This window comes from Hypomesus transpacificus, chromosome 9, assembly GCF_021917145.1.
Source record: "Hypomesus transpacificus isolate Combined female chromosome 9, fHypTra1, whole genome shotgun sequence".
NCBI classification, from domain to species: Eukaryota; Metazoa; Chordata; class Actinopteri; order Osmeriformes; family Osmeridae; genus Hypomesus; species Hypomesus transpacificus.
Genome location: NC_061068.1, coordinates 21596680 through 21608001, shown reverse-complemented (window position 1 = coordinate 21608001; position 11322 = coordinate 21596680).

Sequence of the window (11322 nt, the reverse complement as noted above, 5' to 3'; positions counted from 1 at the left end):
TCCGGTTGTATAGCTGTATCACACTGAGATGCTGCCCATTAGGACACTATTGATGGTGCAGTGGTAGAAGTTCACAAGACTCTGTGTGCTCGTAACCCATCTACGGAGGTATCTCCTAAAGTGGAGAAGTCTGTTGTGCCTGACTTTTTTGCAAAATGTTATTGTTCCAAATTGAACAATATGCCTTATATATATGGGTAAAAATCAAGAAGATACACTTTGGTCTTGCATCTATTAGTGCATCTATTAGTGTTTTAAAGTGGTGCTATGCTCACTCATCTAGACTGAAGGTTAACAATTGACACAAAAACTATAATTTTACTAAATAATACCTCATCTCCCTTGCTGCTTTGGTGTTAAGCAACAGCCACCTATGTTCTGTTATTAAAGTTACACTATTGTGTGTTACTAAAAAATATATCAACAGAGATTTTATGTTGAAAATGTCTTGCACTTGCTATTAATAAGAGTAGTTTGTGTCTGTGACACAGTGTCTGTGACACAGTGTCTGTCAAGGTTAATAGATGTTCGGGGTCTGGGGTGGACTGAAAAAAAAAAAAAAAGTGGCCGGGAGTTACTGTCACTGACCGTCCCACTCAGTACACGGGGCGCGGCCCACTCAATTCACGGCGCGTTGCCCAGACAATGCATCGCACGTATCGACCAGTCATTGACCTACTTGGAAAAATACCCATACACTTAACATTATTTCGGATGATTACAAAGAAATTACATAATATATGTTTCATTTCTTACGTTAAACTTCCGAAGTCCGTGAGAACACGTCAGAAGACACTTCAGAAATGTTTTGAAAAATAGGCACCATGAGTGTTAAATACAGATCGCGAGGAGGAGTATAAACCTCAGTCAGCGATTGTATACTATTAAGGTCTTAGAGCAATTTATAAGTATTCAAGCGTGTAATATGGAAAATAATTGGAGGTGCTGGCGATGTCAGAGGGCCGGTTAGTGATGGCAGTGGGCTGGTATTTTGGACCATCCCAGCCCCGTCGGCCCACCGGGGATTCTCCCGGTATCCCCGATGGCCAGACCGCCCCTGTTCGGGATCAGGAGAAAGTAAACGTCCCTTGTCATGACTAGAAGGAGAGCTCCAACTATGATCTCTCTAGTCTGAGAGTGGTCATGGGTTGGGAGCTGTGAATTTCTTTCTCTGAGACTGTTGTAACGTCATTACTGCCTGACTGTCACTATATATGTTTACATTCTTGTGCCCTATAAAAGATGGTCCTCATGAGCGGAGAGAGACATGATTGAGACCTAAGCCTGCTGCTGTGTTGTCATTTATGGTCAAAGGTCTGGGGCCTCATGTATAAAGGATTGCCCAGCTTTCATACCAGAAGATGGCGTATGGCCAAAACTCGAAAAGTACCTACGCACAGAATTATTCACATGTATAAAACCGGTCGTACGCCAGGTCCTGCGGACCTTTCCTTAATAAATCACAATCAACGTGAGATTGGCCGCACGTGAACGAGCCACTGACACCGCCTTGCCTCCTCCCATAAATGAATGTGCAGATGGATTTAATAAATGCGCGCCTGAGGTCATTTCTTTGTCTGAATTTCCGTATTTCTTCGAATAAACACCGCACCAAAAATTCATGTTGTTAAATAAACGCTGCAGCGTTTATTCGAAGAAATACGGTAAAATGGCTAAACACGCAAAAAATAAAAAAATCACCGACTGTGAGATCGAGGTTCTGACAACAGAGGTGGAGGCGATAAAATGTGTCCTATTTGGCCGCCTGTCATTAGGTATTAGCGACAAAAGAAAATCAGCGGTGTGGAAAACTGTCACTATTTGCGCCCTTTTTTGTTTTTAACCTGTAGCACTTTGAGATTTAGCTAAATGTAAAGTGCATTACAAATAAATCATTATTATTATTATTATAGGGGCCATAAATACTGTGGGTTCAGAGAACCGGACTATGGCAGAAATTAAGAAGAAATGGTCCGATGTAAAACTTTAAATGAAGAAACGGGTGGCGGCGCATCGTAACAGCATGGCAGCTATAGCCATAGGGTTAGCGTGACATGCATTTCCTGGGTGATTTTGTCGTTTGTTTGACACCCTCAAGTTTAATAGAAGTTATTAAGTGGTGGCGGATTAAACAGAAGGCTATATAGCATTTCCCGTTTGGGGTTTTGGCATTTTGAGGTGAACATCCACATTAATTATAAAACTTTTATTGGTATGTTTTTGGAATAGTTCACATCATAAACATAGTAGTGGAAACATTATTTTATAATGTATGGTGAGTTTTGGCACTTTTCAGTTAAAATTCGCCATGTTACAGAGCCAGACAAGACTTTGCGGAAGGTCCACACATTCTCATGTCTGCTCAAAACTTTCCGTGACGGCCCGCACATTCTCACTTCAAGTAAATCTTTATACATCACAAAGTGTGCGTGAAACCAGCGTACGCAAGCTTTTTGTGTGTACGCAACATTTATACATGAGGCCCCAAGGGTCTCATTTATAAAACTGTGCGTAGGATTCTTACTAAAATAAATATTCAAATGCCAAAAATATATCTATTTTAACATCGATCTTGTTCTGGTTACACAACCTTTAACTGCTCCTTTACATCCTCTTACATCCAATCAATCAAACAAAATTAATTTATATAAATAAATACAACAAATGTAATTTGTGCTGAACAAATGGAAATACAATTGAAAACAATACCTGGGTATTACACCCCTACCCAATGCTGTGCTGTCTTACACTTTAATGTAACCTTGCAATGTAATTAATTGCAAGTGTTGACAATTATTATCAGGTTTCATTTTCAAAAGATTGTGGTGGCTGATGCCATACCACACATGAAGGATACATGTTAAAGTTATTATCTACATTGTGGAACTCATAAGCTTTATTTTCTGAACCCTCCATTAATACATTGTACATTTGTATGTTGCCTTCAAATGCAGATTCAGAGTCAGCTTCATTAGACCTTTGGCCTTATGACTAGCGGAATTTTGTTGTTGTTGAAAACATTGTCTAAAGTTAGATGCGTTACTGTACAACATCGATATAATATATATGATGCATTGGGTGACCTTGAATACCAAGTGCACTTATAGGAAGCCTTGTTTCAGTATTTCAAATGATCGCAACCTAACTTGAGGGGATTATTCGAATACCAGCGCAATTAAGGCTAAAAGCGAGATCACCGGTACCCTGAAGTGTGGAGGATACAGGAAAATATTTAATTCCGGGTCAGCGGACATGTTAATTTGAACACCCCTTTCTCCAACATTCCCACCCTTCCCCCACCATTCATATGAGTATAAGTAGTGTGTCGGCAGCAGCGCCTCCCCAATTTCTGAAGCATCAAAAATGACAGGTCTTCAAAGAATGAGGACGTTTTCAATGACAGGTTGTCTGCCACTGCAGTGACATCCCCGGCCCGCCCGACAGCGTACGAGCACACACACCAGTGCCTTCGCACAGCCTCTGCCTCCACTCCCATGTATTATTTATGGCTCTTGGAGACTGACTTACAGACTCACTCACATACACACATTCCCCTTACACAAGCTCTTCTTCTTGAGTGCTTCAGTCATCCCTTCGTCCAAACACACCCCATTATGGAAGACTTGTTTATGAGAGCTCAGCCAGTAGACAAAGATCTTCTCTATCACAAATGAGCTTGTGTGCTCCTTTTTTCCATTGCTACCTGGTCTGCCACATGGATGTGTTGAAATCCATTGCCCACTTATTTCTGTCTTCCAGTTTTACAAGCCCCAGCCAGCTGTCCGATACGCACACATGCATGTGGATAACAAAATTGAATTTGAGTGTGTGTGCATGACTGCATGTATGGAATATGTGACAGTTTCCTGTGTGCATGAATGCCTGGTGAGTGTGAGACTGAAAGAATGCAGGTGTGTGGATGTTATTCCCTGATGGTTTGTAATTGTTTTCTCTACATGGGTGCATTCAGAATCTTCAACTCTCTCTACCAAACAAATGCCAAGGAATAAATGAAAAATGTACAATTGATAAATTCTAAATTCCTGTCATATATTTAATTCACATAGTTATCTGTTGGTTTCTAATAAGGATCTGCTACAATCAGTACTGGAACTCAAAGAATGTGTATGCAATATAGACACAATTGTCTGTATTCATTTTTCTGAACCCTGTTCTTGGTTATCATCTTGTAGGTTTTAATACAGCTGATTCTAATAATTAGCTAGTTGACAAGCTGAATTGGGTTACAACTGGAGTTGGAGTGACCATATATATTACAAATACATCGAGTCTTCAGGCCAAAGTACTATGAGCTAGCAAGGTGGGGTTGGTACATTTACATTTATTCATTTAGCAGACGCTTTTATCCAAAGCGACTTCCAAGAGAGAGCTTCACAAAGTGCATAGGTCACTGATAATAACAACAAGATAGCCCCACAGCATTGCGGGTAGTCAAAAACAAGAAGTACATATTGTGAACAACCAAAAAATAGTGCTAAAGGGAAGAAACCATAAGAGCATGTAGTTAAACAAGTTAAAAATTACACAACATTAATCTCTAAGTGCAGGTGTACCTGTAGGAAAGCAATAAAAATAGGATTAACTAGAAAAAGAATACAACAGTTTAAATCAGCTACCACTAACCAACAAGAGCAACAGTCTAAGCAAGAGTCATTGTGAACCTTGAGGAAACTAGCGTTGGGTTCAGCAAACCATTCCTAAGTACCATTGTACTCCCGTAACAAGTGTGTCTTGAGCCTTCTCTTGAAGGTGGAGAGACAGTCCGTGTCTCTGATGGAGGTGGGGAGTTGATTCCACCACTGGGGTGCCAGGCAGGAGAAGAGCTTGTGCTGGGACCGGGCGGTCTTGAGAGGTGGGACCACCAGGCGGTTGTCTGAAGAAGACCGTAGGTGGCGGGTGGGGGTGTAAGGCTGCAGGAGAGACTTGATGTAGTCGGGCGCAGTCCCGTTCACTGCTCGGAAGGTCAGTACCAGGGTCTTGAATCTGATGCGGGCCGTTATGGGTAGCCAGTGGAGGGAGATGAGGAGCGGGGTAACGTGGGAGCGTCTGGGTAGATTGTAGACCAGACGGGCCGCTGCGTTCTGAATCCTCTGAAGAGGGCGGGTTGCGCATGATGGGAGACCGGGGAGCAGCGAGTTGCAGTAGTCCAACTTGGAGAGGACAAGTGCTTGGACAAGCAGCTGGGTGGAGTGCTCAGACAGGTATCTCCTGATCTTCCGGATGTTGTAGAGGGTGAATCTACACGACCGGGAGACCGCAGCAATGTGGGCCGTGAGGGAGAGCTCGTCATCCATGGTAACCCCAAGGTTCCTGGCAGAGGATGAGGGGGTCACCATTGCAGATCCCAGGGTGATTGAGAAGTCATGGGAGATGGAGGGTTTGGCCGGGATGATGAGAAGTTCTGTTTTGGCAAGGTTCAGCTGGAGGTGGTGCTCAGTCATCCAGGCGGAGATGTCTGCGAGGCGGGCCTCAATCCTAGCTGAGATCCCCGGATCGGTCGGAGGGAATGACAGGTACAGCTGCGTGTCGTCAGCGTAGCAGTGGTAGGAGAAGCCATGGAAGGTGATGATTGGTCCAAGTGAGGTGGTGTCCAGAGAGAAGAGGAGGGGACCAAGGACGGAGCCCTGTGGGACACCAGCGGAGAGCTGGCGTGGGCCTGACAGTTTGCCTCCCCAGGAGACCTGGTAGGATCTTCCCGACAGGTAGGATGAGATCCACTGGAGCGCAGTGCCAGTGATGCCCATCTCAGAAAGTCTGGAGAGCAGGATCTGGTGGTTAACCGTATCAAACGCCGCAGAAAGGTCCAGCAGAATGATGACGGATGACCTGGAAGCCGCTCTGGCAGACTGGAGGGCAGTGGTGACTGAAAGGAGGGCAGTCTCTGTGGAGTGGCCGGTCTTGAAGCCCGATTGGTTGGGGTCGAGCAGGTTGTTCTGAGAAAGGAAGTTAGACAGTTGGTTAGATACAGCACGTTCAATTGTTTTAGAAAAGAAGGGCAACAATGATACCGGTCTGTAGTTCTGGAGGACGGCAGGGTTAAGGGAGGGTTTTTTGAGTAAAGGGGTAACTCTGGCCTGTTTGAAGGCAGAGGGGAAGGTGCCAGAGGTAAGAGAGGAGTTTAGAACATGGAGCAGAAAAGTTATGATAGAGGGGGAGATGGTTTGAAAGAGAGGGGAGGGGACAGGATCAAGGGGACAGGAGGTGGGGCGATGAGAGAGAATGAGGTCAGAGAGCTCTGCCTCGGACAGGGGAGAGAAGGAGTTTAGACATTTAGTTGGGTCAGTAATGGAGGGTGAGGGGGTAGGAAGGGTGGGTTTAGGGAACCGACTGCTAATGTCGGCGACTTTTTTCTCAAAGAAGGAGGAGAAGTCGTCTGCTGTCAGGGTGGAGGGAGGGGGTGGGGGAGGTGGGTTAAGAAGGGTGGAGAAGGTAGAGAAAAGTTTGTGGGGGTTTGAAGCGGAGTTAATTTTGTTAAGGAAGTAGAGGGTTTTGGCACCAGTTATGTGAGAAGAGAAGGATTTGAGGAGGGAGTGATACTTATCAAGGTCCAGACCGTCTTTGGACTTGCGCCATCTCCTCTCAGCTGCTCGAAGGGTGGACCGTTCTTCACGAATAACATCCGTAAGCCACGGGCAGGGGGGAGAAGATCGTGCAGGCCTGGTAGACAGGGGACAGAGAGAGTCAAGTGATGCAGTTAAAGTGGTTAGCAAGGTGTCGGTGGCAGTGTTAGTGGGGTGGGACGAGAACTCGTCAATGGAAGGGAGGGAGGATGTTACAATAGAGGAGAAGTAGGAGGGGGATAGCGAGCGGAGGTTGCGCCGGAAAGTTACGAGGGGAGGGGAGGTAGGAGGGATTGGAGGGAGAGAGACAGTGAATTGGATAAAGTAGTGATCAGAGATGTGCAGTGGGGTTACAGAGGTTAAGTCAGTGATACACTTACGTGTCAGGACGAGGTCTAGCTGTTTGCCTGCCTTGTGGGTCGCCGGTGTGCTCAGCAGCGTCAGGTCGAAGGAGGTCAGGAGAGACAAGAAGTCGACAGCCTGCATTCCTTGAAGGTGGATGTTGAAGTCCCCAAGGATTATCAGGGGGGTTCCATCATCCGGAAGGACGCTGAGGAGCATGTCCAGCTCCTCCACAAAGTCGGCTAGCGGTCCTGGTGGGCGATAAAGAACAATTAAGCATGCTTAATAGTGGTAGGTAGTTTGTTAAACTTAACAACTCCAGAGTACATCCCCTATTCCTCTACAATTTTTGTGGTGACTGGACAGAACAAAGAATAGATTTTTCCAGCGAGTCTGAGTCACGTTACAACAAAATTTCGTAATGATAATGGGCCTCATTCTCGAACGCAGTTAAGAAGAATTTAAGAAGGAATTTCTTCTGAATTGGATTTAGGAAAAAATTTGGCATTCTTGAAAGTTTTGGGAGTCATGTGGGATTTGTTCTGAACTTCAGAAGACTTTCCGAACTCGAAATAGCAGTCGTAAATCGGCCAGAATTGTCTCAAATGTGATTCCTTAAAAAACCACAAGGATCAAAGGAATCGGATTTAAGAAAACTCCGTGTTTGAAGTGTTAATGAAGTTCTGAAAAATCGTTGGTGATTGCGTTCACATCAACTCTACAGACTATGGCAAACCGTTTTATCATTTAACCAATGAATTCTTAATATCCAAAGTTCGAATTCTTTATGTCAAGAATTGCATTTTGGATATCAAGAATTCGAATTTTGGATATCAAGAATTGCATTTTGGATATCAAGAATTCGAATTTTGGATATAAAGAATTCAATTCTGGATATCAACAATTCGAATTCTAGATATCAATAATTCATTGGTTAAATGATAACACGGCTTGGCATACTTATAAAAAGCTTAAAATTGTACTTTGGATATCAAGAATTCATTGGTTAAATGATAAAACGGCTTGCCATAACAGACATTCTCGGATTTAAATAATTATAATAATTAACCTTGCTTAGTGTACACACTGTTGGATCCAGTGAAGAACAATTCCACTGCTCATCTTACTGGTATGTTGCACTGATGCACCTGTGCACCGGTTGCTTTTCGCTTGGACATAACTTGCGTTCCTGTTGCTTTCCTATTTGTGTCGATTCTGACTGCACACGTCACTGCTGTTGCGTGCCTTTATAAGGAGCTGTCGGGCATGTATGTATGCAAATTCAGGAGCACGAGGATGCGCTTTCAACTTAAGAAAACTCTTACCGGGGAGCACAGCTCAGAAAACTTCTGCTGAGTAGGAAAATATTTTCAAGCGTTCGTGAATTTGGCGGATGTCTTTTTCTTACGTTGTTTTTCCGAAGCCCGTAAGACACAATTCAGAAGAAACTTAGAGGAGACATGAAATGCTGTTTTTGGATGCTTTTATATAGGCCTTAGTGGTCCCCTAATACTGTATCTGAAGTCTCTTTCCCGAAATTCAGCCATGGTGCAGAATTATAGCCACTAGAGTAGTCCCACAATGAGCTTTCCTCAGAACCCGCTGTTTTGGTGTCTGTAGCTTTAAATGCTAATGAGGAGGAGAGGGGCGGCAACATGCGCTAATGTTTACAACGGATGTATTGCAATGGCTCGTAGCCCCCTTGCTGTAAGATGCCTCGAATTTAGCCATTCTCATCTGATCACCCTGGTTTGCAGAGTTGCACACTCATAGTCATTTCAATGAGGAGAAAGGCGGATATCGCCCGTGCCATAACACCAACAGCATAACGGTTATCCAAATAACAAAGAAATGTACAACACTGGCGTTACAGCGTTTGTATTCACACACATACTTGATGCCATCTATCTTTACATTAGCAACAGTAACTCAGCTGTTAGCTGCAGAGCTAATGTTACAGCCACATTCCAAGGGTAGCAAACTAGGTAACCATATACAGTAAAGCAACAAAATGATAAAGCGTTAGTTAACTTGCTTGTCCAAGGTTTGTAGCTTGACCAAGGAGAGTTAGTAATGATCCAGAATTTAATTTCAGCAAGGCCAGTTTTGTATTGGCTCAAGTTGAGGAAACAGTAGAGGCTGAAATGTTTGGCGCAGACATACAAAACTTTGTGAAGTTGTGTCAGCACAATTCCAGCAAAAATCAAATTAAGATACTGGTTGTGCAGAAGCTTGGATGAAGGAACAAAAAAAATACTTTTGATTTGTACATCCAAGCACTGAGCAACTGTTATGCTTCGTTTGTTTGCTCGCCATAATGTCTTTACGGATGTTATTCGGATGTTATTCGTGAAGAGCGGTCCACCCTTCGAGCAGCTGAGAGGAAATGGCGCAAGTCCAAAGACGGTCTGGACCTTGATAAGTATCACTCCCTCCTTAAATCCTTCTCTTCTCACATAACTGGTGCTAAAACCCTCTACTTTCTTAACAAAATTAACTCTGCTTCAAACCCCCACAAACTTTACTCTACCTTCTCCACCCTTCTTAACCCACCTCCCCCACCCCCTCCCTCCACCCTGACAGCAGACGACTTCTCCTCCTTCTTTGAGAAAAAAGTTGCCGACATTAGCAGTCGGTTCCCTAAACCCACCTTTCCTACTCCCTCACCCTCTATGACTGACCCTACTAAACGTCTAAACTCTTTCTCTCCCCTGTCCGAGGCAGACCTCTCTGACCTCATTCTCTCTCATCGCCCCACCTCCTGTCCCCTTGATCCTATCCCCTCCCCTCTCTTTCAAACCATCTCCCCCTCCATCTTAACTTTTCTTCTCCATGTCCTTTACTCCTCCCTTACCTCCGGCACCTTTCCCTCTGCCTTCAAACAGGCCAGAGTCACCCCTCTACTCAAAAAACCCTTCCTTAAAGGGGCAATTGACTGCAAAACCGATTTTACCTTGTCATTGTTGAAAAACGACAGTTCGGAGGGTAAACTGAACATTTCGTGAATATCAAAGTCCATTGACACCTCTTTCCTATTCAAATCTCCAAAAGAAAACATTTGGCTGTAAAACACTAGCTTTTCAACAAAGCCACCGGTCCTACGTAGGACCGGTGATCGCCCTCTTATTGGCTCTGGTCTGTATCTTTGTCACGCCCCAGAATTTACATCCAGACCAGCCCGAGGTAGCGTCTATCTCCGATACTAGTTTAGCTGCGCGCTGCTCTGTGTAGGCTACTTATAAGGAATTACAAAGAAGAACGTTTTGAATTATAACAAGGATATTGAAAATGGACCACGGTCGTAAATGCTGTGTTCCAGGCTGTACAGGGAAGGCTAACACTCACAGTCTTCCCAAGGAGCCAAACATTCAACAGGCATGGCTGCTGTTGTCTATGAGAAGATCCCGGCGAAGTTCGACACTCAATCATTCATTTGCTCTGAACATTTAACCCAAGACAGTTTTGACAACCTTGGACAATTTCAAGCAGGATATGCTAGGAAGCTGAACCTGGAAAGAGGTGCTGTTCCAACCGTATGCTCATTGCAACCGCAAGCTATAAGGACAGTATGATGTTGTGCTAACAGTTATTAGCAATGCTAACGTTTCCTGTATATAGCATACCAGGTAGAATGCTAAATACGTTTCTACACACATCAAATGACTCTAGCTAGACTAGCTGTAGTCGGCATTAGAAGGGAAGCTTCCGAAAAATAGCCAGAAAACGAACTGCAGTCTGGCTTATTGCTAATGCCTGTCTAGATAATCTATTTGAAAGAACTGGAGAAAGGCAGGTTCTAGATACAGGATATGTTAGCATTGCTAGTAACTGTTACTAGTAACACCTAGACTGTAGGCATGATGTAAACTAGTTTAGCTTGCTAGTTAACGCAAGAGCATAGGTAGAATGTGTGATAATTTAGCCTAGTTTATTGGCAATGGGGCTAACGTTGATTCATGTTCCTGACTGTGTTTCATTCAAATAAATAACCTGTGTAATGAAAATCTACAATTCTCGATGCATGTTTGTCCAGATCTTTGTCATGTTATTTTACAGCAAGATATCTAGAGCTAGCCTAGCTAGCTAACTGAAGCCGAGTAGAATCACGATATGGTTTGGTTGCTAAGCTGTAGCCTAACGTTCTACCCACCTAAGTCAATCCAGTTTGCTTCAACAACAGAAGTGGAAACAAGTAATGTTATCATTTCAAATGATATATAGTCAATCTGTTGAAAACAGTGTTGTGTAGACACAATAGATTTATTTGCGCGTTTTTATTTCAAGTCTCCAACTTCGGTGTTTCAGCGAGTGCTGCTGTTGGCCATGTTGTGTTTTTGCTCCCAGCTTCACTCGTTGATAACCAACCAATCAGCGCGCAGCTTATCTAAATATTAATGAG